This window comes from Saccostrea cucullata, unplaced genomic scaffold, assembly GCF_032062105.1.
Source record: "Saccostrea cucullata isolate Sc308-1 unplaced genomic scaffold, CSIRO_AGI_Scuc_v1 ctg2582, whole genome shotgun sequence".
NCBI lineage: Eukaryota > Metazoa > Mollusca > Bivalvia > Ostreida > Ostreidae > Saccostrea > Saccostrea cuccullata.
In genome coordinates this window covers 1-11985 of record NW_026929448.1, presented here as the reverse complement: position 1 = coordinate 11985, position 11985 = coordinate 1, and the positions used below count along the sequence as shown (strand labels likewise).

At 35.4% G+C, this 11985-nt stretch overlaps 2 long non-coding RNA genes across 2 annotated transcripts; one reads left to right on the top strand and one right to left on the bottom strand.

The window, feature by feature from the left end:
* Positions 1-3250: 3250 nt before the first annotated feature.
* Positions 3251-5365, bottom strand: LOC134280861 (uncharacterized). Its single transcript, XR_009994973.1, has 2 exons — positions 4536-5365; positions 3251-4100 (listed from the first exon to the last, which is right to left on the bottom strand). It is a non-coding gene; the product is annotated as an uncharacterized LOC134280861 (long non-coding RNA).
* Positions 5366-5371: 6 nt separating this feature from the next.
* Positions 5372-8113, top strand: LOC134280862 (uncharacterized). The gene is made up of 3 exons (XR_009994974.1): positions 5372-5771; positions 6374-6436; positions 6883-8113. It is a non-coding gene; the product is annotated as an uncharacterized LOC134280862 (long non-coding RNA).
* Positions 8114-11985: the final 3872 nt, after the last annotated feature.

Below are 11985 nucleotides of genomic sequence, written 5' to 3'. Positions count from 1 at the left end.
CATCCCAAAATCCCCAGATACATCAATTCACTAGGTGTGACGATTCTAAGCCAATTAATACCTAAGATACTTAAAATAGATAGCCATAAAATCTCAAAAGTAGGTCATCATGACCTACATTTTGGTTTCACTCTCCTAAAACCCAAAATGCACCAAATCACTGAGTTTGATGATTCTAAGCCAATAAATACCTATAATACTTAAATATAGCCACAAAATGTCAAAAGTAGGTCATTTTGACCTACATTTTGGTCAACATCAAGTCCTGGTCATCTTCGCTAGCCAAGAGTTTCTGATACGCTCCTCTCCTCATAAACCCTTGGCATACGGTGAAGTCAAAAGACGGGATTGTTTTCCGTCACGTGATCTCGAATCTATCAGGTATGCACAGATTGCGTCATCGCCAGAAATAAAGACACGTGTTAAAAAAAATTAAATCAAGGTTTTTTCAAGAAAAATTAAGAAGCAATAATTGAGCTATGTTTATTCATTATTTATAAAACAAATCTGAAGCTTCAATATATATTCTTAATCACATATTTAGAAGATATTGGATGACACCATGGCTATTCATAGAATTGAATGTTATCTTACGGATCGTTGTTTCCTGCGTTTTTCATTTCCTAGATTAAAGAGTGAAGATGTATCCCGAACGCAAATATCGTCATTTACAAAAAACAATTGCTGATTGCTCGACCTGGGTGTACTGAAATCCAATCAGAACTCTGGAAAAAAATCCCGATTTCTATGAACACCGTAGGCCAAGGGTTTATGAGGAGAGTAGCGTATCAGAAACCCTTGGCTAGCGAAGATGAGTCCTGATATGCATCTGCTGACTAAGTTTGATGACTGTAGGTCTGAAGGTAATCAAAATATGCACTTAAACCAATTTGAAAACAAATGTCTGCAAAATTCAAAATGTAGGTCACAGTGACTTACTTTTTCTTAAATATGTTGTAAGGTCCTAAAATGCAGAAACTTACAAGATTTGATTATTCAAACCCTGTCATTGTCTGGAATAATGATTAATGATTAAATGTTTCAAAAACGATGTCATAAAGTTCAAAATGTAGGTCACAGTGACCTACTTTTAAATTGACGTTGTACAAGGACCCAAGATGCATCAACTGACAAAGTTTGATGATCATAGGCCTTAAAGTGTCCAAAATATGCTTTCAAATCAAACAAAATTTCAAAAGTAGGTCATCGTGACCTACTTTGAAGTTAACATGATGTGAAGTCCTAAGATGCATCAACTTAGAAGATTTGATGATCCTAGTCCTTATAGTAAGCAAAATATAAATGTTTTTATTGAATGTAAATTTGAAGCTTTGAAGTGACCTTGAGACACGTCCTTTGCCCCAGGGTGATGCCTTGAATAATTTTTAATCTTCAAGATATGCTGATCCATGTATGTATGTTTTGTGAAAATCTGCCAGGTGTTTCTGGAGAAAAAGATTTTTTTGCAACTTTTAAATTTGTTTTCCTGATTACTCTATCCTTGTTTAAAGGTCCCAAGCTTTATTTTAGTATAAATGGTAGCCCTTGGGCCAAGGATACTTTGTGACAAATTTGACACTGATTTGCCAAGGGGTTCTTGAGTTATGGCCCATATTCTAAAAAGTTAACTCACATCGCACAAATGGCCATAGCGTTAGCTCTTTGAGTCTTTGGCTCAGAAGAGCTTAAAATTAGTTTACAGTACCTGTACCTGAAAATATTTCACTGTAGCAATAAAATTTCAGAAGTAGGTCATGATGACCTACTTATGAAATTTGATAGCTACAGTACGACTGGACACAACCTTACACCAGAGCGAACCCAAATCGCATCCCGGGTTTGCTTCCTGGGTCCGCTCAGGGTCTGATTCGGACCCGCTTTCAGAAACATTGTGACCTCTTTAAGTGCGCCTTGGTTGCTTTTCGGGTACACTCTGTGAACTCGGCATTCGAATTCCACATTTCGCAATCGAACGTGAAGCGGACCATGTTTACATCTTGCCTTCAGTAAGCCCACCTGTTGTATATTCCAAAACAGTAGTGGAATCGATCATTGTTGTTTTTATCGAGATCGATACATGCACACTGTACATCTTTAAAGTGACAATATGGAGTACATTGATAAATTCCAACGTGGAATTATAATTAATTGTGATATCCTAATTTCTCTGCACTCAGAATTTTGATCCCAAAAAAGTTTTTAACAGCAGGCTATTTGGCACATACAATGTATTTAATATATATTTTTCAGTTGATGTATAATGAGGACACACGATGGTCAGCAAGAAATCTGTGAGCCAATGCTCACTAGTAATACCCCCACTCTGATGTAAATAAGCACTATAATGTTAATATACACAAGTTCAAATATAGTCAGATGCACAGAAACAAGAGGCCCAGGGGCCACAGCGCTCACCTGAGCACATTGGGCTTGAATTTAACCCCTCCCCCCTCCAGGCTTTCATCATTTGTACAAACTAGAATCTACACTACCTGAGGATGATTCCATATAAATATCACTAATCAAAGCTTTGAAGTACATGAAAAGAAGAATTTAAAAGGTCTCCCTATATTTCCCTATGTTAAACTTGGGTGGGCCAGTTTGGCCCCATCCTAGCCCCGGGGTCATGATTTGAACAAACTTGAATATACACTAACTGGGGATGATTCCACATGAGTGTCATCTTTCCTGGCCCAGTGGTTCTGGAGAAGAAAATTTTTAGAGATTTTTCTTATATATTACTATGTAAAACTTGGGTCGTCCATTTTGGCCCCACCCTTGCCCCGGGTGTCATGATTTAAACAAACTTGAATCTACACTACCTGAGGATGATTCCACATGAGTTTCATCTTTCCTGGCCCAGTGGTTCTGGAGAAGGGTTTTTAAAGATTTTTCCTATACATTCTTACCCTTGCAGAAATTATTCCTGACTTGAAAATGCTTCTCAGGAATTCCTAAGATGTCCTAAGAATTCCTAAGATTTCCTCACAATCTGATTTGAGGAAATCCTAGGAGTAACAATCCTGGGATTTGATTTCAGGACATCCTAGGATCTCCCAGGACTTCTTTGTTAAACATTTCAAATCCAAATCTTGCCAGGACATTTCATTGTAAAGCCAGGAATTAATCATTTTTATGATAATCCCATTTCCTAAGACTTTTGACTTAATGTTGGGACTTTTGTAAAAAAGACAAATTAAACTTTACAAACTTGGACATGTTAATAAATGTTAAAACAGAATGACAGGAATTTTTTTTTACTTTTAAAGTTTTAATGTATAATATCAAGAAAATCATAAAATGAATAATTTTCAATCATTACATATTATACTTGATACATAGAAAGACACTGACCCTAGAACTATTTTTTTAATTAAATACTTTCTGAAATATTGATGCTGTCAGGGAGGAGTTATACATGTTTTATGTTTTAAAGAAAAAATTGTTTACAGACAAACAATATTTCACCATTTCCAAATCACACATTTCCGAGTTGATTTTTATCCATTAGAATTAAATTCTACACTTAATATTTAGATTGCTTCGTTCATGGGAAACTGAGTGCAAGCATAGTTTTTTTTTTTTCGAAAGCACTGGTCATACAAACTTGGCCATCTTGCGATACAACATCAAGTATTAATACAACTTTTTCTTTCTATGTAGAAGTAATATTTTCCAGAATGTTTCACTGAAAATAAAGTGTTCCTCTTAACTTAAAGTTGGTTTTCAAATGGCTTTGAATTCAGAAGACCATACATGCAGAAGGATGGAGTGGTAAATTTTCTTCATCTGTCAATTTAATTTTTCACTTCACATTTCATTTCGACAAAATAAAACATATTTCCTCAGAGCACGTTATAAGAAATGGCTCTCCTTTATAATACCGTCATCACTTGCATACAGGTTATATATCTCTCAGGTGGTTACCAAACTATCAGCTTCAAAGTCACATGCCTGGCTAGAAGTATCTTTTTTGTATCTTCTTCTTTATCAGTGTCATTTGGTTCATCAAACTGTCTTTGACTTTACTTATTATCTTTAATATCTTCATCCAAATCTGTATGATTTCGCTGTATATTCACCCATAACTGCCAGAGATACTATACAAAAGAAAGAAAATATTGAGTCATATTGAAAGAAGAGTACAATACACAAATTTAAATACTAAATAAACAGCATACTCAAGAAGCATGACTTGGTCTGTGACATCATACTTTCGTCACTTTCTGACTTTAAAAGCTTGGTATTTCAAATTTTGTTGGGTAAGAATCGTGTTTGAGAATATAATTCCTCATGTTGTTATTGATATTGAGTATTGCTTTTATTTAACGAGGAAAATCTAAAATACGCAATTAAACTAATAGAGTTTCCTGAAAATTTTATCCACATAAACAGAGATCAAAAAAACTTTTCAAAGGTTTTGACCAAATTCGAGTCGTAACATAACTATTAAATACGATAAAAATGCGCTTTCCCTATAGGTTTTATCACCAGATATACTAATTTTCATTCATCACTTAGCATAAGATACTTACAGACATCGTGACAGGCTTGTAGATGCGAAGAAAAGTCGTTGTTTACAGCACAATGTGACAACTTCAGGATCCGCCATATTTTGTTTGGACGGTTTCCATGCAAATTGTTCTTGGCCTAAATGTATCATCGTGGTTCTTCAAAAATATTTTCTTCTGTAACACTTTCTGTTAGTAGAATTGGTTGATCAAGGATATTTATATTTTATTTTTCTAATATGCGGGTCGTTTGTCACCGATAATAACTTACGTGTTTTTTTAACAAGATTCTCGGGAAAATGTCGGGATATTTGTTAAAGGTGTACAAAATACCCCTACACCGTGTCTGTCTCTCGCGCGAACTTCCGAGAGGTGGTACAAAAAAGTGATCTTCGATCAATTAGTACCCGGTGTATAAAATATATTTTACTGTCAACTCAGCTTTGAATATTAATTTGTCAGAAAATGTTCGCTAAAATATATTTTCTTTTTGTAAAAAAAAAAAAAAAGTAAATTCACATTAATCACAAATTATTTTCAAGAATAAAGAAACCGCATTTTCTTGGTATGGCACGAAATAACTTGACACCGTCCTGTATCATCCTCTCGCGAGACTTCATCGAGAAGCGCAAAATAGGAGTTCAAGGAGCGGCAATGTTTAGAGAGATTGGTGAAATGCAATGAAATGCACAACTTACGCCCAAGATTGACTCTAATTCTTCACATAAACCATGTTCTCTTTCCCAAAAATCTTGGTTTCGCTAGGAGTGCATGCAGTAAAGGGAATGTTGGAAGAAGTGTAGATATCATGGCCACAGGCCAGTGGGGTAAGTGGCGAGTGGTTCTTTGTAATATGTATTTATTATTTAAACACACAAATATTGTTTAATAATTTAGTGCATGTGATGTGTTGTATAATATTTCAATATTGAAACAAAAGAAACGATTTGAATATGTGTAAAAGGTTTTTGGGCATACTGAGATTCAGTCTAGTCCATGAAGATCAAACGTACATACACAGTGAAATATTTCCAGGTTTTACATGTTAAAATTTAGTAAGCAGAAGACTTATAAACAAATATTTATTATCCGTTACTGTTAAATTTGCATTGAATGTTTTGACATGGTGTAAATTTTGGAATTATACTCTTAAATAAAGCCTTCATTGCATTGTTATCTTTAGCTAGAACCTTGAAGCCTGGCAAGGATTATGAGACTGGAAACTTCCATTGAGACTACCAAATGAAGAGAAAGTTTCAGGTATCTTGTAATCTTTTTTAAAATTTTCTTTTGTAAACTTGAAAGAATAGACGGATTTCACATAGTGACATTCCTATGAGTTATCTCCCGTTTTCGGCGTAACACTCATTTTTCCCACTTTGTCCTTTGTAAGTTACCTGGAAATATTTTTATTTTCAGACATTTATATCTAACAATATCGGTCTGTAACTGTATTGCCAGAATATGGGGCAACTTGAAAAACAAAAACGTAATGAACAAATTCATACATACTATATTTCTGAGATACTGACCCATAAAGTTGGTAAGGTAATAGAGGGGAAACAGTGTCTTACGCCGGTTGACCCTGGATTGACCCCGCAAAGGGGAATAACTTTTGTAAATGTGAAAGTCGTCTATGAAAGTTTATGGTACATTTCAATCTCTGTAACTTGTATTAAGTTGGAAAAACTGACGCAGATGTCGTAGAACTCATAAGATAATATTCGCAAAATTTAGAACAGAAAAATGAAAAAATCAGCAAGAAATATCAATGACAGCCATCATTTAAATTAATTTCAGCTAGATTACAAAAGAACAAATATATACACGTCTTATAAAAAATTTTATTGATAACTTTGCAGACTGTTTAACTCGGACTAAGGGAAAAGAAGCAAATTACAACAAGGAAAATATTGCCGAGAAAGGTAAGCTGTTCAAATAATGTTGATGTATGATTTTAATGTTCTGTTCACACGTAGAGTTTAAGTCACAGTATTTTAATGCCAAGTAAATTGACTTCATACGACAGCTGTGGTAAAGAGGTTAACTATTGCAAATTAAAATTTTCTTTTCTACAAAAAGGCTATTCAGTAAGATTATGACATCATTTGTAAATCACGTCATGTATGCAATTGATTAACATACCTTATTCCTTATGCAAGTGTGAATAAAATAAATCTTTTGAGAAAAATGGTTCATCTTACTTAGGCAAACACATATTTTTATGGACTGGTAGAATCTGAAAGCTTGGTACATGTAGTATCTTTGGCTACTAAATTTTACAAGACATTAGTTTGATTTTCATCCCTAATAGAAATAATTACATATTTAGACTAAACAATGGAATACATTAAGTAAAATTTAATTTTAGCAAAGACAAGTGAAAAGTCGAGTGAAGAAAAAGCAAACAAGGCTTCACGATCTGCAACTAGGCCACTGGCGATGAAGAAGAAAAATGTACAGCTAAAGAAGATACATCAGTGATCAACTAAAGCTGGGCGACTTACACTGGATTGATGAGGTGCAGGGGGGATATTAATTTGGGTCTGTTTATCTTTCTGTTTGTCAATCTGTCTGTCTTTAACACTTTGTTCTCTTAACATTTCCAAAAAGCCATCAGATATTGCAATGACATTTTATATTATAACTCATTTTGACGATCCCACTGCAGAACATGATCAATACAAATTTAATATTGTTTATAAATTAAATATTACCCTTATATATTTTGAAGTGAAATGGTCAGAGGTCAAGGCCTTTTTTGGGAGCACATATTGTTTTTGCCTGTCTGTTAATCTGTCTATTGCCAATTTACCTTTTGCTATAACTTTTGAATCATGAGAGATATAGATACTTCATATTTGGTATGCTTACTCCACTTTCAAATGAGACCAAGACCAATGACCTTGACTGTCATCGTTATGCTAAAATATAGCCTTATTGAATCTTTCACTTTTGAACCATAAGAGGTAGAGATTTTATATTGAGTATCCATACTCCACTAATTAAGTTCTTTCAAATACATCAAGATTAATGACCTTGTGACTTTGACCTATATGTTTTTTGTTTTTTTTTCAAACTTTGTTGCCACCAGGTGCATACTGTTTTTGTTTTTTTTAGGGGGGGGGGGTGTTATGAATTAGTTCTGTTTGGAATCTGAATCTTTTATTGTACAGAATTCTTCAGAAGTGACGAACCCTGAGGGCCTCACCCCTACTCTCTACACTAGGTTGTTGATTTAAATATTTTTTTTATTATTATTAATATTTGTCATTGTACATGTATATCATAAATATTCTAAGAGAGCTGCTTCAGAATGTATTAACAAAGTTTGAAAATAAGACAATCTGTTTCCCCCCTTGTGTGTAAATCATGATGTTGAATCATAAATGCATTATAATGTTACAGCAGTAAAATTGTAAAGAATTTGTTGTATCAGATACCATCAGCATTTTTTAAAAATTATTTTATGTATTATTTTTTCTGTGTGGCCATAAATTTTTATAATACATACATTCATTAAATTTTAGAGATCTTATAATTCTGCTTTGTTGCTATGTATGATTTTTAAAAAAAAAAAGATGTCCTAGGAGGCTAGGATATCCTAGGAAATCCTAGGAATTCCTGATTTCATAGGACATTTTCAGTGTTGGGATTTTCCTGGGATATCCTGGGAAGTCTTGGTGTTTTGATTCCTGGGATTTTTTTAGAACCCCTGAATTGGGACTGTCCTAGGAAATCCCAGGAATTCCTGTTCCAAAAACATCTCAGGAAATCTTAGGATTTCTTAGGACATCTCAGGAATATTCTGCAAGGGTATGGCATGCCTCATAGAAGATTGTGTTAAAATTTCAAGCATCTTTGATTAGTAGTTGCTTAGAAAAATGCGAAGAAAATTTGTTTCGGACAGACACACGGCCAGACAGACAGACACACAAGGGTAAAACAGTATACCCCCTCTCCTTCGGAGCGGGGGTATAATTAACAGATTTTAATGATTCTAGGCCAATTAGATCCTGAAGTAATTAAATAAAGACAAAAAAATTCAGAAGAATGTCATGGTGATCTACTTTTTAGTTCACATACTCCTAATACCCAATATACATCAACTGATAAAGTAAACTCATTAGTTTGAAAATAAATCAATCTACTCCACCTTCCATATGAATATGACCAATCATAGCTTTGCTATTTTCCTAAATATATTAATTTTCTTTGTAAAACTTTGGTCACCAATTGCGGCTCGACACCCATGTTTTGAACAAACTTGAATCTACTCTTATCTACTTGAGGATTCTTCCACGTTTCATTTTACCTGGCCCAGAGGATATTTAAAATGATATCTTTTTTCCACTAATTCATAATTAACTTCCCTCGAAAGAGAGCATGGCCATTCTTTTGAACAAACTATGATTTTCTTCACCAACGAATACTTTGTGGCAAGTTTGGTTGAAATTTTTGAGAAGTAGTCGAAGCAAAAAACAGTTGGACACCGGACAAAATATGATTATAAAAGGTCACTTGAGTCTTCGGTCAGCTTTAGATATGGCATTGAAACTGAAATTATTGGATTTCAAAGCATGTTTAAAAGCATGAATATGTTTTAAGAATTATATAGATTAGTTGTAGACTAGATATCATTGAGATGGTGGCCATCTCAAAGGGCCCCGCATTCAACAATGAACATGAAAATGTAAGGTCGTTTAAAAGGGATTGTTTTGAAGAGGAACATTTGTGTTATACAGAAAAGTTGTTTAGTACGACTTCATGGATACTGCAAATTTACTAATATTTATCGAAGTTATCTTGTATCCAGAGTTATATAAATTTACTGGAATTAATGGCAAAGAATTATGCGATTTTAAACAGAAAGGGTAATTCTGACCATGACCTAGAAACTTCGACCAAGGTCACTGCACATCCATTGACCAGTGGATCTCTATGAGTGAAGTAATAGCCAGATTGGGCCATACTCCGGACTAGGATTTTTCATATAATTCTGCTATGACCTTGATCTTTGACCTAGAAATATGTTAAAGGTCACTGCACACCGGTCACCCAAATGCACTCTGTGGGTGAAGTATGAGGCAGTTTGGGCCAAGGAGAGAGAAGATATGCTCCAGACAAGGATTTTTATATAATTCTGCTATGACCTTGACCTTTGACCTAGAAACATAGTTCAAGGTCACTGCACACCGATTACCCAGAGACACTCTGTGGGTGAAGTATGAGCCAGATTAGGCCAAGGAGAGAGAAGATATGCTCCGGACAAGGATTTTTCATATAATCCTGCTATGACCTTGACCTTTAATCTAGAAACCTGGTTCAAGGACACTGCACACTGGTTACCCTAAGGCACTCTGTGGGCGAAGTATGAGCCAGATTGGGCCAACAAAAGAGAAGATATGCTCCGGACTAGGATTTTTCATATAATTCAGCTATGATCTTGACCTTTGACCTAGAAACCTAGTTCAAGGTCACAGCACAGCGGTTACCCAAAGGCACTCTGTGGGTGAAGTTTGAGCCAGATTGGGCCAAGGAGAGAGAAGATATGCTCTGGACAAGGATTTTTCACATAATTCAGCTATGACCTTGACCTAGAAACCTGGTTCAAGGTCACTGCACACTGGTTACCCAAAGGCACTCTGTGGGTGAAGTATGAGCCAGATTAGGCCAAGGAGAGAGAAGATATGCTCCGGACAAGGATTTTTCACATAATTCAGCTATGACCTTGACCTTTGACCTAGAAACCTGGTTCAAGGTCACTGCACACTGGTTACCCAAAGGCACTCTGTGGGTGAAGTTTGAGCCAGATTGGGCCAAGGAGAGAGAAGATATACTCCGGACAAGGATTTTCATATAATTCAGCTATGACCTTGACCTTTGACCTAGAAACCTGGTTCAAGGTCACTGCACACCGGTTACCCAAAGGCACTCTGTGGGTGAAGTATGAGCCAGATTGGATCAAGGAGAGAGAAGATATGCTCCGGACAAGAGATCTCGGACGGACGGATGGACGGACAGCCTGACGGACGGACGGACGGACAGACTGATCACTATAGGGCGCCCGCCAATCAGGGCCCTAATAATAAATACCCCGATTTGAGCATTTATGAAATAAAAACATTCAACTGATTCTTCTGACTCTAACCCCTGCTTTTATATTGATACTTGTGCAGGGGATAGTATATAGGTCCCTGGTGCTAAACTTGAAATTCCAATTTTAGGGGGTTTGAAATTACTTTTCCTCTCTCTTAAGCCTAATTAATTTAATTAATTTAATTAACTGTGTACTAATTAACTAAATGATGACGACCGTCACAGGTCGAAACCGGTCAACAAAATAAATTTACTGCTGCATTCTCAGGAAGTGTTGGTGATCTGTTTTATACTTTTAAGTTTTATTAACTAAATGTACAGTAAGATCTACACTGCTCTCTATCACTTTATTTTATGTAATGAAAGTTGTGTTTCGAGATTCCTTGACATGTACATAAATATTTCCATTTCTAATTTTTTTTTCTCTGTGATAACTCTTTGAAAATTGTCGGAATTTATTTCTTGATAATTCTGCCGAAATGTTAATTAGGCAGGTCGATAGGTCAGGAGCTAAGGAGGCCTTATACGCATGCAAATCTTGTGCACATCAGTCTCTGTGTCTGACGCTACATCAACAATAGTGGGAAACATGGGATAATTTTTGCATAACGGGAAAAAAGCCCGTTATGCAAATTATCCCATGTTTCCCACAATTGTTGATGCCCTGGCATACTCTCAAAACTAGACAGTGATTCCTTAAATATCATTTCTTTTTCTCTTTGTTCAATTTGTTCCCGCTGGTCCTGATAACAATCTTGTTCTATCAGAGGACATTTTAAATTCTGATACTGTAATACAGTATGTCAAAACAATCCCAGTTAATTGTTTACACCAGTGGCCTACTGCACATAGCATTGTTTAAATAGATCAAGCTTGGGTTGTAACTGGAAGTTAAAAGTACAACCTAATTTTTGCACCAAATCCGGAAATGGGGTGATAAGCATGACCCGCGATGTCATAAAAAAATCAGGTTAAGGGTTGAAAAGTAATCCGACGAAAGTGGGCGAGTTGGCATGTATCTACAGGACTGTTGAAATTGTATGATTTTCAATCACTTTATTGAATAAATACAAAAATTGGCATGTATATTCCTATGCCAGATACATGAAGGTCTTGGTTCGAGTACTATATCATTTGGCACATGAAGAAAGCAGTGAGCAGTCAGAGATTTCCTCATAGCTAAAGTGTGAATTAAGCCATAAGGTATTGTATATATATGAAATAAATTTCATTTGTTGACATGTCAGAAAATTTCCGTTTGTATTTTTCCTAATTGAATCTTTAGTGACGTGCATGAATGGATTTACGAGATTCCCACTGTCCCTATCTATTATCCAGCCAGGGGAATGGGCCTGGTAAGTCCGTTTGTATTTTT